The sequence below is a fragment of the Argopecten irradians genome, chromosome 9 (assembly GCF_041381155.1).
Source record: "Argopecten irradians isolate NY chromosome 9, Ai_NY, whole genome shotgun sequence".
NCBI lineage: Eukaryota > Metazoa > Mollusca > Bivalvia > Pectinida > Pectinidae > Argopecten > Argopecten irradians.
Genome location: NC_091142.1, coordinates 34,910,089 through 34,928,679, shown reverse-complemented (window position 1 = coordinate 34,928,679; position 18,591 = coordinate 34,910,089). Strand labels below are relative to the sequence as shown.

Here is an 18,591-nt window from a genome sequence, read left to right as displayed (position 1 = left end):
TTCGAGAAGAAAGCTCCAAAAACAATCGTGAATGAAAAATATATTAAGTTAGTGTAATCTACATGTAAAGCTGCTCAGTCTGATATCTATTATATGGTGCAATGTTTGACACAGAAACAATATAGTAATCGAAAAATATTTACACCACAATAAAGCAATTAAACCACTTTCCAATATATGTATCACATTGAACGCGTCACACCAAATACGGTGTTGTCCATGACTACACATAGTGATACTGTGTACACCAATAATGAGGGGATTTCTCACTCACGTTTGATACTTAAAGTGGAGTTTTAGAACCTGCGTTTGCTTCACATACCTCATTCTACTTTGGAATACTAAGACAGGTTAGACTCCCTGAAATACTAACATCGAAACACTGATGAATTCCGAATTTATAATGCTATCGTCAGGTTGCAACTGTCCATATATAACTATTGTGACAATCCAGTCACAAATTAAGCATTTACAAGTATATTTCAAGATGAGGAACAGGGCTCACGTACATTTTGATACATTTTCGTCAGTTGTAGAAATCGAGGGAAATCTTATCGCTGCCATTTATTGATATTTGGTAATAACTTTATGTTTACATGTTTTCTAAACTCCTAATAGCGTCTTCTACCGTGAAATTTTCCCATTGGGTTGGAATTGATGCTTTCCTAGCCTTATAATGCGATGCAAAGTCTTCATTAAAAGTACATAAAACCCAATTCCAATATGTTGATGAGGAAGTGTCGACCATACTCGACTTAATCTCCCAATCCGGAAAATACTTCTGGTATTTACAATAACTATGAAACATCGTAAATATATGAGTGTTTGTGCACTTGTTTTCCGGGTGCCCAAAGCATTTAAATGAATTCTGAGATATCACGTTGACGTTGCAGTTTTCTGAAGAGAGTAAATTATCGCTTTGTGATCGACGTCCTGTTACACCCTGCGTTTTATGTTGAACACATTCATGCAAACCTATATGGTCATTTCCATACTTACATGGCTCATTACAAAAAGGACATAAAGATTTGCATCCTCAAAGTTTTTCCATAGTCATTACGTATGGTGTTTTGTCACTACTCCATTGGATATTGGTGGCCTCGTGTTCAAATTCCGCTTCGAGTTCTTCAATAACGACTTTTGTTAAGAGCTGTAACGAATTCGTTTAAATCGTTTACTGGTTGTTCTTCGAGTGTAGAGAAGCATTCCCTTGTAATTGTGAATTCTTTTTTTATTGTCCCAACAAAGGACTCAATCCAATTCCTAAAAGAATCCTTCTTAGCTCCAAATATGATAGATTTTATAGAATATGATGTTCTTTAAGTTCATTTGATGCTTGGTTTCGGTAAACTTTATCTTCAGAGCATTTACGATTAATAAAATCTGTTAGCCAGTTTAATGCATATATATAGGGATCATCGATATAGTTCATATATGATTTAATATCTTTTTCTTCAGCAAGGTGTATCATTATATGTCGGATAAGCTCACTCTTCCGAAACTTAAAGTAGGTAACGAAGAAATCAAAAATGCATTGGGGTAGTTTTAATCTAACTTTTGTTTCAACTGCGTCTTTGATAATATCGCATAATTTATTACTGGTTGTTATGATTACAGATGCTCCATCAACGCAATCCTTGAAATCGCGCCAAACTATTCTTTTATGTTTTTTTCAATATAGCTTGTATGCTGTGCTTCTTCTGATATTTTGAATTAAGATCTTCTATCAATGGAAGAGCACGTCCAAAAACATGGAAGGCAACTTTTACTTTATATGATTCCAGAAATGTGAAGTTATTAACCGGATCATTGTTAAATTGATGTGTGTGCTGTATAATGCACATAGTTATTTCTTTCATTTCTGTCTCATTGAATTTCCAATCCTTTTGTCTTATATCGTTTAGTCTTGTATCGACATCCCTGAGGATGATATTGGTCAAATGACACACATTTTCGTGATTATCAGTGGCGGTATCATTTGACTCCATTTGATTCAGAGTCTTTTTCACACTGATATGGGTTTTGTCAAACGAGAACGCATCACGACTATTTTCCAAGGGTTTAAACGCTTTGTATGTCTCCAATGGAGTTTCATGCATTTCGGTATCGATAAGTTCTCTGTGTTTGTGAAAACATTCATATAAAATTGACTCTAAACCTCCTTTTATATCAATCGGTTGTTGCTCTGGAACATGGATTTTAGTAATCCAGTCGTCCCACATTTCATTAAATCTTCTTTCCCTGTCGGCATCAGAAACATTTGCTCCGTTGCATTCTCTGGCCAGATCCATTGCCTTACAATGGATTTTAATTTTAAAATCTGCAGTATATGTTTCTATTTCATGCATAACAATAAAATTTGATTGTAAATGATCTAATTCCCTTCTGAATTTACTCTCGCATTTTTGTATAAATAAATCGTATTTTGAAAGCATCTCAGATTCCCATTTACCTATGATATCCCGCTTAGTCTTGTCCCAAAACAACGTCTTCAGATCAAACTCTTTCAATTTTGTTGCTTTTTCTTTAAAAAGTTTCATATGTTTTCGTCTTATTTCAGAAAACCAATTACTTCTATTTCTTTCTATTTCTCTGTCCGTCTTGCACAAATCGACATATTTATGTATTTCGGTTGAATATTTTTCCTCTAACTCCTTTTGATCTTTTTCAAACTTCCAAATAATTTCCTGGTACTTACATTCCAATTTAGTATACGCCTTCATTTGTAAACTATTTCTGAAACTAAAAACGAAATCGTTCGCTAAAATACCGGTCCAAATGTCCTTGATATGCTGAACTGTGTCGGAAATAGTCAAATATTCACTCTTTTGTTTCACCAGTGTATCAAATACACATGTTTTAACTCTCTGGACATCACTGCTATACCCAGGATTGACAGGGGCCATTGGTGGATTCCCTTTCCATAAATCAGAAAAGTACCATACATGTTCATTGCTGTCATAATTTATCACATCTTTGAACGTTTTCATATCATTGATATTTTCCTCCTGTGCAGCTGCCAATGTCATAGCGTCCAGAGTTTCGTCAAATTTTTTTCTAGCATATATCATGGAATCATTAGCATCCGCGCCTGGGACATTCTGATGTATGAAAATACAAGATTGTCGAAATTTAAGACTTCGGTATGCCAATTTTAGTCTGAGAAATGCATGCGTACATATTTGCAAAATATCTTCTACTTCGCTGGTATTTTCACCTTTTACGTTGATAAGAGTTATGTCAGCCATGCCTATAACTAAAGTTGCCAGCTGATTGTCATGATAACGTGCCTGATCACCAAGTTCAGGAGCCCTCAATCCTTCTGTATCAACCACAAGCACGTAATTAAAATCGAAGCTCCTCCTTTTTACATGTAATAATTGCAAGTAAATTCCACGTGTACATCGACCTGCACTTACCGCAAATGTCAAGCCAAACATTGCGTTGAGTAATGTTGACTTACCTGAACTTTGTAATCCTAGAATAGACAAAGTAAACAACCCCGTTCATCATGAAAAAGTATTGTATTGAGTTCAATGAAAAAACGCGCCTCTACCCACTGTAATGGATTATTTCCAAACATCACCGTCCATCAACTCAAATGGATATCCCATTTTTATAGATCTTGCCACAACTTTAGCTAATTTCGATCAAAAATTACTTATATGTGAAGACATACATGTATTACTCTCGTAAATTTGACCTAATTCAATAAAGATATGTTCAATGCCAAACGAGGCGTCGATAAGCCGTTGTACTGCTTTCGAGACGTTTTTTCGTGCCTGATCCTCCTTTTCGTCTAAAGCCACTTTTAACTCTTCACATGCCACAGAGATGCGTTCACGATACAGAGGCAACTCCATCCTCGATTTTTCGTCGAGATAGAACTTCATTGTGTCTAAAAAGTAACTTAGTTCCTCATCATCATCCAATTTTAAAATGATACCTACAATATTTTTATTAATGGGTTTCCATTTATGTAATACTCCTGTTGTATTTGCCTTTGTGTGGTCATTTGCTTCTTCAGTTTGGTCTTTTCTATGGATCTATGTGATGCCTTACGGAATTCTTTCATTATGTCTGTATAGTTAATCCAAGGTTCACTTTGTAATGGGAAAAACTTTGTTTTGATATAGTCAGGTTCAAGACCGCATTTGTTAATTTGATGAAAAACCCATTTTGCTAGCGCCATTCCTCTTTTACACGTGGAGGCGTCCTCATCTACAGCTATACCCATTAGTTTTGCCTGTTTACAGATATCACATATAGTTTTATGGGGACATATTTCTTCGCACCATTTTTTTAATTCTATTTAGAATTGATGCTTTCATTTCTAATACGCTTATTGTTTTTCCATATTCCATGGTCGGCAACAACTCCGCATTAAAACCATCTTGACTAGATTTCATGTATAAACATTTATATTTATTAAGAAAATTCCTAGTTTTTGGCAATTCCCCTGTTATCAGAAACAGGATGTTTAAATGAGAAGCTTTCAATATTTGCAAAGCTTCCATGTTTTTCATTGTTGTTATGTCAATGACAACTATGAGGACCTGGGAAATACTTTTTAAATAATGTAACTGTTCTGAATTGTAAAAAACCATCGCCTCTTAAATTAAGGAATAAAGTTACTGAATTGAGTACACTTTTATACTTTGTTGATGGTATAAACCAAGATGCCTCAACAAGCCCGAGACTTGCTTTCTTATCATTGGGACCTAATTTGCAGTCGTAATTAAAGAAAGTATCGTGAGTTGTTTCACACAGGAGTGTATTTGCTAGTTTTGATTTTGAGAATGGAGGCCGCCCAAGTCTTATAAATGTCACTATATTTTGTTTGCAGTTAACTACAGAAATTTTCTGTCTTCCCATTGTTAATTGTAATCGGTCGTTAGAGGCCACATAGAAAACATCAACCGTTTTGAATTGTGTTCGTCTGTTTGACTAGGTAAAATGAGGGGTAGCGCAAGACGACATTAAGAACTATTTTCAGGCGCAAATTTTCTGTTTTCAGTGTAGGATGTAAACAGACAAATATCGATATGAAAACATCTATAGGATTCAATTTCTCTACTTGCGATATTAGTGAATTTATCGTTTCTTCTATTGTCCTACGTGTTACGGCAATCGAACGAATCACTGCCATCAAGTACATCTTCTGGCACTTCTGAATCATCTAAAAAGTGAATCGACTGTTGAAGGTACATCTAAATTCTCATCGATTGCTGAGCAGCTATCGTTACCCAATTTCATATAATACGTACTTAGTTCATTTTCTCTGCAAGTGTAGTCAAGCATAATAAGTTTTCTAAGAATTAACCTGGGTATGTTTGGTAATGTGTCGGCTTCGTCTTCTTCCTTGTCCGTTATACACATAACATCAGTGAATTCCAACTGATCTTTCAATTCCATTTTAGAAATCAACAGGCGTTGAAAGTCTAAATAGACAAAAACAAAAAATAACATGATGAAGTACAAAATATTATTTTTCTTTGCAATATAGTACAAAACAATCTGATTAAAATACAGATCCTTATTATCACTACGTTAGATAAGAGGATCTGAGAAAATCCCATTAGGGGTCATGTCCAGGTGACCTTTGTAAATGGCCAATCAAATTGCTGCTGGCAAAATTTTGACAGTGAATTTCAGGGGACGAAATAGTTTGAAAATATGTCAGAATTATTTCCGTGTACGTAGTCATCTCGCCCAAAGAGCACAATAAAGCTAATCGTATTTGTATGTTGGGGCGAAATGGCGTTGTCAATTGACAGAGCAACGTGCAGAAAATGCATTTGATCTGAATTACACGTGGTATAAAGGTCATCCAAACATGACCCTTAATTGGATTTTCTCAGATCCTCTATTGAACGGAGTGGTTATAAGGATCTGTATTTCAATCAGATTGGACCACAAAATTGTGATAATTGAGGTACAGGAATGGGACATCATAATGAAATAAAGGATGAAAAAGGTTATTGTAACTGACCCTATCTATATTTACAAAACACAATGGAATTCGAAAATAAGAACAACATTAATACTCGTTATTTGATTTGGGATACTTAGATACATATTCTAAAAATATATGTATGAAATCGTATACAATAATGATTTCTACACATACAAATGTATATGCGTATTTGGTATCATTAGTCTTTCGTAAATGATTTTTTTCTCCCATATGAAAGGGATTGGCACGACGTTTCTTCCCATTCTTCGTATTATATGACTAGCTCTTAAAAGAATTTTTATTTAATCAATCAATCGTAAATAATACGAAACCAACAACATTCATCGCCATATGATATATACATAATACCACGTACTAGACAGACAGTAGTTAATCTTGTTGACTGAGTGGATACGTTGTCTCTATTGTTATCATAACATAAGGTTGAGAACTATTTTAGAAGTACATATAAATTATCTAAGAACAATTCATAATTACCTTCTGCACCTTGTGAGAACGTAGAGGCGAACAGCATCTGTAAAAGGTAGTTGTGTGTATTAATATATAGTATATGTTAAAAAAGTTGTTATGTATGAATACAGCAATATCTTATGAATCAACTAGACATATCGAAGAAAATGCATGATCTTTTAAAAGACTTTTCCCATTTCTGGTTGTATTGCGAAGTTGCAAAGAGGACAGGTTTTGCTGCTACTCAGTGCTAAGTTCAATAGCTTGCACAAAGATGGGATGAAGAGATAACACTCGAGAAGTCGTGGTTTTGGTATCGCGAAACCCACATATACCAGTTTCCATTTGCAACAGTAGGTCAGTTACTATGACCTAATTTGTGAGAAATTCACCTAACTGTAAAAAATTAGCATCGGTGATAGACACTGTGTATTTGATTTAATTTCGCAATATTTGATCATAATTGTGTAAAAAAATAGCTGATAATGAGAAAAGATGAACGATAATATTGGATAATTTCTATCTAGCTATAAAATGGCTCTCTTACGTCCTTCAATTTGATAAAGTTTTGGATCAAAATGGAACTCTGGTGTACACCTAGGGAGGGCAACTTTAAATCATCCAAAACACACATGGTCCCTGTGATAGTACTACAAAATGCACCTGGCATTTGTTAAATAGGTTCGTGGGCAAAATTCAGTGGTTGCTGTAACAAATCATTTTGGTTACAATTGACGCAAAACTATAAATAGTAGCGAATGTTGACTGACGTACAGACAGACGACGGACGCCGCGACATGACATATTATAAAAGGCCCTTAGGGTCAGATGAGTTAGCAAGAGTCCTATGTGCCTTACGGTCACATGAATTGTTCGGATACAGAACGAAACAAAGATATATAAACATTATATATTGATCCATCAGGCACTTGAAGCCAGTAAGTGATTTAATATATTTGACTCTTTAACCTATGAACTTTATTTAGTTCATAAAAATCTGTGAATTTTGAAATAGATTGTTTAAATTTTTTCTCAATTTGACCCGTTTAGCACCGCTCATCTGGTTCCTGGGTGTCAGGGAAGACTATGAATACAATCATAGGCTTTCCGTTTTCTAGTCGTCCACCTACTGAGTGGACATAGAGTGCACTACAATCCACAACGTCACTTAAATACAGTGGTCCACCGTGGTTAAAATGCTATATTATCAAGGGCTAATAATTCTGACCAAGATTGACTCATTTCCCTATGAAACCTTGGGCATAATAATGGCTAATCAAATGTGTTTTCCAGTAATAAACTCATAATGAAATAAAAAATGGTATAAAGCTAGTATTTTAATAATCTAAAATAAAAGGCCAAAATAAATTCAAAGTAAAGTCAAAAAATATTTTTATGGAATAAAATATTCAGTCAACTATAGGGCTCTCTTCTGTCCCATATAACAACTATTAACAACGTCAATTTTAAAACATTAGTAGATTCTAGCCTCTCACCAGGGGGAACAAACTTAAATCCCAGGAGCCATAAAAATTTCACAATGCAATTGAAAAGGGGCGTTTAAAGTCTAATATTCATGATTTCTTCAGGTTTGTTTCATTCAAAATTTAAATAACGCATAACATAGGAACAATGCGCCACCAGTGACATAAATGTGTGTGACTACAAAATTTAATTATAAGGCATCATACATGGTAGGAGTTTGTCCATTTGAACGATTTTCACGTGCTGTATTCAGCACAACCTGATGGATTTTGCAAATGATACTGTAACAGAAACAATAACGAGTGTCAAAAATTTGTTGTCTCTCCATTTCGGAACATATGGTAACTTTTTATCTTAACGACCTCATTCAAATTTTATAAAGGAGAATACCCTGGTTCCATTAAATCCTGTATAATTCTCAGACAGTAGAAATTCTAGCTATTATGTGACCAGCTCTTTTGGCCCACTCACTCTGGGCACCTCGGGAGCGTCAGATCATGGGTAAATTTGTCTTAATACTGCGGACTTTCGAATGGACCATTGCTTATAACTGATAAATGTCTGGACATTTTGTACTCATTTTCTATTACAATATAATGTGTTTTTCTAACTAATAATACTTTACACTTAAAAGACGAAACCCCCTCCCGAGGGGGGAAGGTGAGACTGGCTTACGGGTCTTATAATTCACAATTCTAATAAATAACCTTACAGACCTTTTCTTTTTTAAATCTATGAAGAGGTATTTTAGATTATTACCATTATCTGTGAGTGAATAGAAAAGAACATTTTTCTGAAATGATTTTAAATTTTACACCTTTTGGAGCCTCCTCCACGAGCTACACACAGGAGGTTGGGGGACATACTAATTCCACCATTTTTGATTGGCCCTATAAAGACAGAAGGTGGTTGTGATGTCAGACATAGAGATTGTAATTGCTTTAGCAAACTATTGGTGCGAATCGCGTACAATGTAAAGTTGTCTTATACGGGCAATTACGACGCGACATGACCCAAAAGTGCGATTACGACTAGGTTACCAAGATACTTGGTATTCAGGTGACCTTAAACGAGGAGGACGGAGTCCACAGCGTGATTTATTCAACCATTTTAGCCTATGTCGTCATTTAAAGTCTTTAATATTCTTGACAACAAATATCCACGTTTCAAAATCAACCGTTTACAAACCTTGAAGATGTTGTAATACAACAACATATGATTGTCAGTAATATTCTACCTAAAAATGCATGGTACTATGATTGTACACAGGTCGTTCTGATTTTTGTGTGAGATAAGTAGATGTAGTATTTTACCTTTTTGTCTAAAAGATTCCCCGTTGCATTTTTACATGTTCTTGAGCTGAAATTAATTCAAAGAGAGACAGAATCAATCTTTTGCCATATATTGAGAATTTGATAAACTCAGTTCACGTACATCTACTGGCAGAATATTTATTGTAAAATAATGTGCTCTGTACATGGAAACACACTGTTATACAAATTACGGAAATCGAGTTTTCTGATCTAGTGTCATCTGCGTAATACTTGGTCAATACAATAAAACATGAATTTTAATAAATTAGTAATAAAATTAATATTAGATAAGCGAGAAAGAAATATATTTCCAGGATTAGGTGAGGTCAAGTTCAACTATTTTATGACACCACTTTTAACATACAAATTTTTTCCTCTCTCTATTTCATGAACCATCTTGCCAATAACTATCAGTTCTTGTATTAATAATAGTTTGTTCCCATTAGGTCTAGCTTAAGTTTGTAAACATATCATATATATAAATACTCACACTAAAAAACAATTTATTCATTATGAAATGAAATGTAATGCGGATTTGGGTTGTTAAATGCAAATAATTATTATATTTAGTCTTTTAATTAACATATGAACTGTTTGAGCTCACCTTGCCTTTCCTCCAAAAAACATTCTGGCATTGTTGTCAAGCCCCCCCCATTTCGTAGAACTTTTGGTTTAGACAGTAATGACTGTATTATTGTATTGCGCCAACATCTTGCAAGTTAATCATTCGTGTTGCATTCGGTTCATTAGTCAAATATCAAATCCCCATCTTACTTTGAGAATATCTTGGATATATATAAAGTATGTTAAGTATATCCCATAAACATATTGAGATCCTTAATTCTTCAGCGTTGAAGTGGAACAAGAGGCTACCTGAGAATTGTTTCTTATGCTAGTGGATTCATTCAAGTGGATTCTTTTAGATATGTTTTTAATAATTGAACCATTATATTATCAGAAAGAATATCTTTCACAAACAAAGGAATTCTTTTCCAAGAAATGATTTTATTTAAATGCCAATCCTTAAATTTAAAACGGTCCCGAGGGGCCTGTGATATGCGCAAATTAAAAGTTTTGTCTAGTAAAAGTGTTCGTCAATATTCTTTTTTTTTATCCAAAACGGTATCAAGGTAATGTTTTATGTTGTCAAACTGTATTATTTTCTTAAGAGTAAGCATAACTACATTTATGCACACTCCACATACAGAAAACAAAGAGTTAAATGAATTGAAAATGGCCACCATAAGGTGACATATTTATTATAAAATTATATAAAACTCATATCAAAGTAATAAAACAAATATTATGCAAACAAATTGACACTATGCAAACAAATTGACACATAATTCAGTTTTATAGAATTATGTTAAAAGATTATGAAACATAACATAATCTAGAACATCTCAATATTGATATTAAGGTGGGGGTTCGATAGAACAGGGCCAAAAAATATGAAAAAATCTCAAAGAGGAACTAAAATAATAAAAAATTGGGCGGGTATACAAAGGGTGGGTTTTTTGGCAATTTGTTGAGTTATTATCAATAAAATGTTGCACAAAATGTATGCCAATATGGCGCCCGTGAAAATTTTTTCTTAGATGAAGGGCTGATGGCTTAGCCAATCAGATTCTTTTACAAAAGGGTGACGTCATACGGTACCCCAAATAAGGGACAGTCAAGCAAAGGGGAATAACTCCTACTTAAATTGTACACAATTACTTCTATATGTGTCAGTACATAAAATTAGCTATACGTATAGCTTGCATTTATGCACACTCCACATACAGAAAACAAAGAGTTAAATGAATTGAAAATGGCCACCATAAGGTGACATATTTATTATAAAATTATATAAAACTCATATCAAAGTAATAAAAACAAATATTATGCAAACAAATTGACACTATGCAAACAAATTGACACATAATTCAGTTTTATAGAATTATGTTAAAAGATTATGAAACATAACATAATCTAGAACATCTCAATATTGATATTAAGGTGGGGGTTCGATAGAACAGGGCCACAAAGTTAAAAATATCTCAAAGAGGATTTTTAACTTCCCCACCAACACACAAAGTTCACTTTAAAAACACATTCAAGTAAATAAAAGAAACAGTTCAAGGTTTTTAAAGTAGAGTATATTAACAGTCAATTTGTTTGTTCAAAAAAGGACTCAATAATAAAATTAATATCAGCTGAAATAAAATTGTTCCCACTAATATATCTTGCCAAGCCCAAGCATGGCAAGATAAATACACAAGTTCATTCACTATTATATCAACGCTTTGATCACATATATCTTCCTTATGGTCCACATACGGAGATTTCCACAATATGTATTTGGATTTCTGAATGTTTCGAGTTAGTTGACGGAATTCATCACATACACAGTCCCTGAATTCCTATACTGAATTGACCATAATTTGTTGTTTGGAGACAGGTGCAAATATTTATATATAAAGAAACCCATAAACTAAAAAATTATGAGGTAACAGTAAATCCAGGAAACTGGCTCAAGCAAGTTCCTGTCAAGATTACTAAATCAAAATAACACATATTAGGCTATGTAACAAAAACCTTTAAAAGTCAACCATGATAAGATTTATATTGCCAAATATCTTTGCAATCAAACTTTATACGTTTATGTGAACAAGGAAGCCGGCCCAAGCAAGCTTTCCTAAACAGGAAAATGTTAAAAATAAATCAAAATTTATTTAGTAGAAAAACTAAACCATATGGAAAAAATAGTATAGAAGAGGAAGCCGGCCCAAGCAAGCTATCCCATGTACACTATATTACTTGCACAAGAAGAAATACTGTACATATTAAAAACATATAAAAACAACACATACTAAGTGAAAATGATCTAACTACATCACTGAATTTGCCCTGATGTATTTCCGGAAGGCTGATGAATGCCATCTCCCCATAGAACAAATTTTGGCATCAGAATAGCCTTGTTCTGCAGCATAGGATGCCGCCCCGATCCTAAAGCTATGGCCTTTATAACATGTACTATCTAACTTACAAAAAGCTAGACATCTGTGTAACTGTCTGTCAAAAAGGGGGCGGGGGACTGGGGTGTTGCCAGGAATAACAAACAGGGGGCCTGAATTTGATCCCCTTAAAAGTAAATAATCATGCAAAGCTTTAGCAGCAGATGATTTTGTTGGTCCATGGCCAAAACTGATTTTGTGTCTAGCATTGTTGGGATTGTGTTTAAAGCGACTAAAAAACACATTAATAACAAGACCAGAACTAGGTTGTTCCAGCTGAACATCAGAAAGCAGTAAATTGTTCTGATTATTGCCAGTCATTGTGATTTCACCTACGCGTGCAAAAGTATTGAAAGCAAATAAAAACATTGCTTGGAAGAGGACACGGTAGTATGCTGTTGTGGCTGTATGAACCACTGCCTGTATGAGACGGTCTAATATTGGTACAGTAATGGGCAATCTCATATCCATGGAAGGAGCTAAGCGATACGCACCAGCAACTACTTTCTTAACCAGGAAGGATGCTGTTGGATCAGATCTATGCAATAGTTTATGAACATAGGCAATAGCAGACAAATATGTAGAAATAGTTCTAGGTGAAAACTTGTGATAATACAAATGAGCAACGAAAAGTGAAATATGAGATGGGCAAAGGTGTTGACTAAAAGGGTCAAATTGACTTGCTACAGCAAACTCTTGAAAGTATTTCAGAGCTCTATCATAAATATTGCGACTTGATGGTGCCAGGGAAGCTGTCAGTAGATGTTCAATGACTGGAAGAAGTTGTGTGGTACCAAGTGGTTGGGAACTTCTGTTGGAAGAACATCTGCCTGTTGGGCGAGAGTCTGGAACTTGGCAATCTGTAACCGAGAAAGGGAATCAGCAAGGATGTTGCGTTTTCCAGCAACATGTCTACATCTAAAATTCAAATTTAGTTGTAGACATTTTAGAACTAAACATCTGACCATTTTCAAGAGTGTTTCCTCCTTACTAGTTTGTTTGTTAATGACCGATACGAGTGCTTCATTGTCAGTGTACAGTGCCACCTGGGTATCCCACAAGACTGATCTCCGCTTGTGCTAAATTGAAATCAGGCGATAGGCCTGCTTCTGTATGAAGGGATCTTTCCAGACGACGTACAAAACTATGTCCTAGTATCAAACAACGATACACATTACTACTCATGCTTATAATAATATAGATATACTTAATTGTATTGTTCTCTATAAACTTTCTGGCTTTGGTGGCTGTCGAAGGACTTCACACAAACGGGAAATTGCACGTCAGGCTGATCGTTGTTTACACTCCTGTTTGTCCAACCGGAACGGCGAAGACGTATAGTATAGTAAAAAACATCATGACAAGTTGATCCGGAAAGCTCAAAAACACAAATTTTTTGGCAATTTGTTGAGTTATTATCAATAAAATGTTGCACAAAATGTATGCCAATATGGCGCCCGTGAAAATTTTTTCTTAGATGAAGGGCTGATGGCTTAGCCAATCAGATTCTTTTACAAAAGGGTGACGTCATACGGTACCCCAAATAAGGGACAGTCAAGCAAAGGGGAATAACTCCTACTTAAATTGTACACAATTACTTCTATATGTGTCAGTACATAAAATTAGCTATACGTATAGCTTGCATATATCATTTAACAATTTTTTATGAAGAAAATAATAAACAAAAATTGCCGCTACATTTTAAAGACAGAACTATTTTAAACTTTTGAGTGCTATTTTGGGACATGTCAGATATTCACAAGTTGTTGATTCAACTACTTCCAGTTTGAGTTGTACACATACATTTTCTTAAAGGTTGGCTTAGGCCATAATAATATGTCTTAATAGGTTTTACCGACCGATCCTATGCTATTTTACCCCGATCCTACAATGTGTTTTTTTTTTCATTTCTTTCCTCTGAAAAGTAAATTTGTCCCGCAAGAACCTAATTTTCATATTATGGATCAATGTTCTTTTATCTGGAACTTACTCACAAAAACAATTATGATCCACATCTGTATATTCAAATATTATCCATCTTACCCTTTCCAGAAATTTTGCGTCTTTTTAACAGGTACTAATTTAGGCACACAATGCCAAGTAAATGGTTTACATTTCTAATCAAAAAAGTTAAGAAAACTGTTATAATTGAAATATTAATAGGATTGCGGATAAGATGTTGTTAGGTTAGGGATCAATGGTTTTTTACACATTTTCACAACAATCCAGATATACGTCTATGAGTACGCAGACAAGTTATTAGTGGATTAAAATACATGTGCATTTTCAATAGTGATAAAACCGTCGGCAGCTACACATCACTACACGTGTTTTGGGTACAAATTGCGCAAATTTTGAGGATTTTTGAGAGTTTGTCTGTCAAAATTATAAAAACTACTATACATACATGTTGCGGCAGTCAGTATGTGAATATATTCGATATGGTTTTTGCTCGCAGTTTAGTTTCTTACGAGTGTTAGATGGAACCATTTTCAGATAATCAATCTTGGGATTCAATTATTCTCGAGGTTTTATGATTACTGTAGTGATAGTATTATCTATCTTAGAAATACTTATATGAAATACCTATGAACGATAACTAAACGATATCGTATTACAGCCTTATAAACACAAACGAGCAGACGGTCCATGAAATAGCTCCATAAGTTTAATAAGGTCTTACTTCGAGGAAAAACTAAAAATATCATTCATTGTCCGTGTCAGGCTTAATTATAAAAATCTGTGCCCTTCGTGATACTCACCATCAATAGACAATTATAGTACACCATTAATATGACCAAATATAAGGTCTATTTCTGAAAGGCGATTCCAAGCCGAATTTATAAACATCATAAAGGCATACACATATCTTGATTGTTTGTTTGTTTGTTGTTGATAAAATTAACGACCTCTAGACAGCGTATGGTCATGTAAGGACGGCCTCCCCAATGTCATGGCACACAGATATTAGTTGCATCTGTAATAAGTTGTGCGTGTGAGAGCCGTGTTTTAGGAGGAAAAGCCTGGTATATTCCTGTTGGTGTCTCTATTCTGATTTAGTGGATCTCTGTAATTGACACACATTTTCTTACTAGTGCTCTATAGCACTGAAGCAGGCCGCTGAAAGACTCAGAGCAACACAAGATAATCACCACGAGACATACCCTCCTCGGGTCACTTTATACTTGACAATCGGGCGAAAATTCCAAACTGTTCTTCTTTTAATTTCCATATTTACATGGCCAATCTTATTCTTTCAAGATTTCTGACATAAGAAAACCGTTTATATTTTTAATCATCATTGAACACCTATCGATATTAGCAATTAAAATTCTTAGTACTTTCACATTCCTTAATGTTATAGGCTGAAATAAAAATTTGAACGTAAGTTTAATGGATTAATACTGTTTGTTGCGATCATTTAGTTTCTCCAAATGGCCGACATTGATTATAGAATCCTATTGTTTCTTACTTCTAGCTTATCCTGCTTTTTTTAGGGTTACTGAGATGTTTAATTATTGTTAATGCTTGTTTGTTCGCAGCTCGATCTTGTTTTTCAAAATTCTTGCCAGTATGTATAAATTTTTTTATTTTTTTAAAAGTTCTGCAATAATCTATGTAGATTATAAAATTAGTTTTGAAAAAAAAAAACATACTATTCTCGTCTCTATACCTCTTATTTACATTCTAGGTAACTGAATTGTCAAAAATAGTGAACCATATCAAGTTTTACATTGTTGTTATTTTTCAAAATGGCCCCCCCCGTCCTCAGAAAAGTCTAATGAGTTATATTTTGAAAATTTAATTCGTTGATGACATAAATTATTTTCCTAGAGCCAAAATTTAAATACAACTCTGTTCTCCTTCTCAAAGGATATTTCTGGTGTAAATTTGGTTAGAATCTATAATTAGTAGCAATTTTAAGAATTTATCCACTTTTGCTCTATTGGGGTCGCGCCAGCCCCCTCATTCCCTGGGGATGGTCGGAGCCCAAAAGCGCGTTAATTATATAAAGCTGCTGTTCCCTTTCCCCCAAGAGGATGTTTTCTGGCCCTTATTTGGTTACAACATCCATATAGAAAGAACTTCTAAGACTAGTAACGATTTAAAGAATTTACCCTTATTTAACCCTTATTGGGCACCGCCCCTCCTGCCCCGGGGCCCAAAACCTAAATTCATACAGATTTTTCCCCCTTCCCCCAATAATGTTTCTGGCTGAATTTTGTTTCAATCCATGAGTAAAAAATATGATTTTAAGCTCAAATATGGTAATTGTTTTTAACATTTTTTCACATCTGGCTTGAAGCAGCAAACGGGTTTCCCAACAGCAACTTATAATTTCTAATTAGTTAGTAAAAACAACAACAACAACAACAACAACAAAAACATACAATTTCATGGAATTTCCATCCCCCGCTTCCAGGACATATTGTAGGTTAGATTTAACCTTGGTTGAAACATGACAAAATGAAGTCTTATTCGGAAGTAAGATGTTTTTATTAGTTATTTCATGATAAAATATGAATTATACGGGGTAAAGGAAACTGATTGAAGAAAAATGAATTTTTTAGTAAATGAAGGGGGCATAATCTGCGTTAAATAATGTCCACTGAAAAGTGACTTTTAAAATTGGCTGAGCTCTTAAGGCATTGTAACTTCGATACTAACTGATAAGAAAATTGGTTTACATTTGTTACAATTATTGCACAGGGAATGGCAGAAAATGACGTTTTTAGTACATCAAAGGGCCATAACTCCACTACATAATGTCAGCCAAAAGTGGCAATCGAACTTGGCCAAGCCCTTAAGGCATTTGACCTTGTTACCAAGTTTGAAGAAAATTGGTTAATATTTATTAGAGTTATTGCAGGGAAATGGCAGAAAATGATCTTTTCTCATTTTTATTAAATCAAGGGGCCATAACTCTGCTAAATATAAGGTCCGTCGCAAGTGGCGATCGAACTTGGCCGAGCCCTTAAGACATTTAACTTGTTACCAAGTTTGAAGAAAATCGGTAAATATTTATTACAGTTATTGTACGGAAGTGGCAGAAAATGACTTTTTATTATTAAATCATATGGCCATAACTCTGCTAATTAAGATCTACCAAAGTGGCGATCGAATTGGCTTAGCCCTTAGGGCATTTTGATTTTGTTAACAAGTTTTAACAATATTAGTTTTACACATTTGTTAGTTATTACACAGAACTGCAGAAAAATGACATTTGTAGTAAATTGAAGGCCATAACTCTGATAAATAACATACGCCGCTGAAAGAGTTGATCTCGAATCTGATCAGGCACTTAAAGGCTTTTCAACCTTGTTACCAAGTTTGAAAAAATCGATTGATTATTTTATAACAGTTATTGTAAGGGAGTGGCAGAATCTGACTTTTTTATTTAAGCAAAGGGTCATAACTCCGTTACATGAGGTCCGCTGAAAGTCGCGATCGAACTTGGCCGAGTCCTTAAGGCATTTAAACCTTGTTACCAAGTTTAGAGAAAATCGGATTACATTTGTTAAACTTATTGCACAGAAATGGCATAAATGACGTTTTAAGTAAGTCAAAGAGCCATAACTCCGCTAAATAAGGTTCATCGACAGTCGCGATCAAACTTGGCTGAGACCTTAAGGCATTTAACCTTGTCACCAAGTTTTAAGAAAATCAGTTTACATTTGTTACAATTATTGCACAGAGAATTGCTGAAAATGACATTTAAAGTACAATAAAGGGCCATAACTCCACTACATAATGTCGGCCAAAAGTGGCAATCAAACGTGGTTCAAGCCCGTTTAAGGCATTGACATTGTTACCATGTTTGAAGAAAAATATTTATTAGAGTTATTGCAGGGAAAATGGCAGAAAATGGCATTTTAAAAAATTAATTCAAAGGCCATCCATAACTCCGCTAAATAAGGTCCCCATCGGCAGTCGCGATCGAACTTAAGCCGAGCCCTTAAGGCATTTAAATCTTATCACCAAGATTGAAGGAATTGGTTTACATTTGTTTACAGTTATTGCACGGAATCGGAAAGAAGTGTTACAGACACAGACGGACAAAATCACGTTTTCGGAGGAAAGCGGGGGATAAAAAAACCCAATGTTACATATTGTATAACTTTCGGTTATGACATGGCCCGCAATCTCGAATTTCACTTAAAAGTAAAAAATAAGTCATACCATTGACATTTTCCAACCGAATAAGACATATGAGATATCAAAATGACCACAATAGAACAACATATACATATCAGGACAAAAAAATGCAATATATGTGTAACAGGGTGCAGGATTTACAATAAATTTAATACCTGCCTCTGCCAGGGATCGAACTCGGGACCTCTGGATTACTAGTCTGACGCTCAAC

General features: G+C 34.6%; 1 protein-coding gene and 2 pseudogenes across 1 annotated transcript in view; all 3 read right to left on the bottom strand.

Annotated features, from left to right (window-relative positions):
- LOC138330961 (uncharacterized) overlaps window positions 1–18,591 on the bottom strand; it is a 68,643-nt gene that overhangs the window by 12,374 nt on the left and 37,678 nt on the right. The window lies entirely within an intron of this gene.
- Window positions 1,662–3,893, bottom strand: LOC138331055 (interferon-induced very large GTPase 1-like; annotated as a pseudogene).
- On the bottom strand, window positions 4,272–5,158 carry LOC138331054 (up-regulator of cell proliferation-like; annotated as a pseudogene).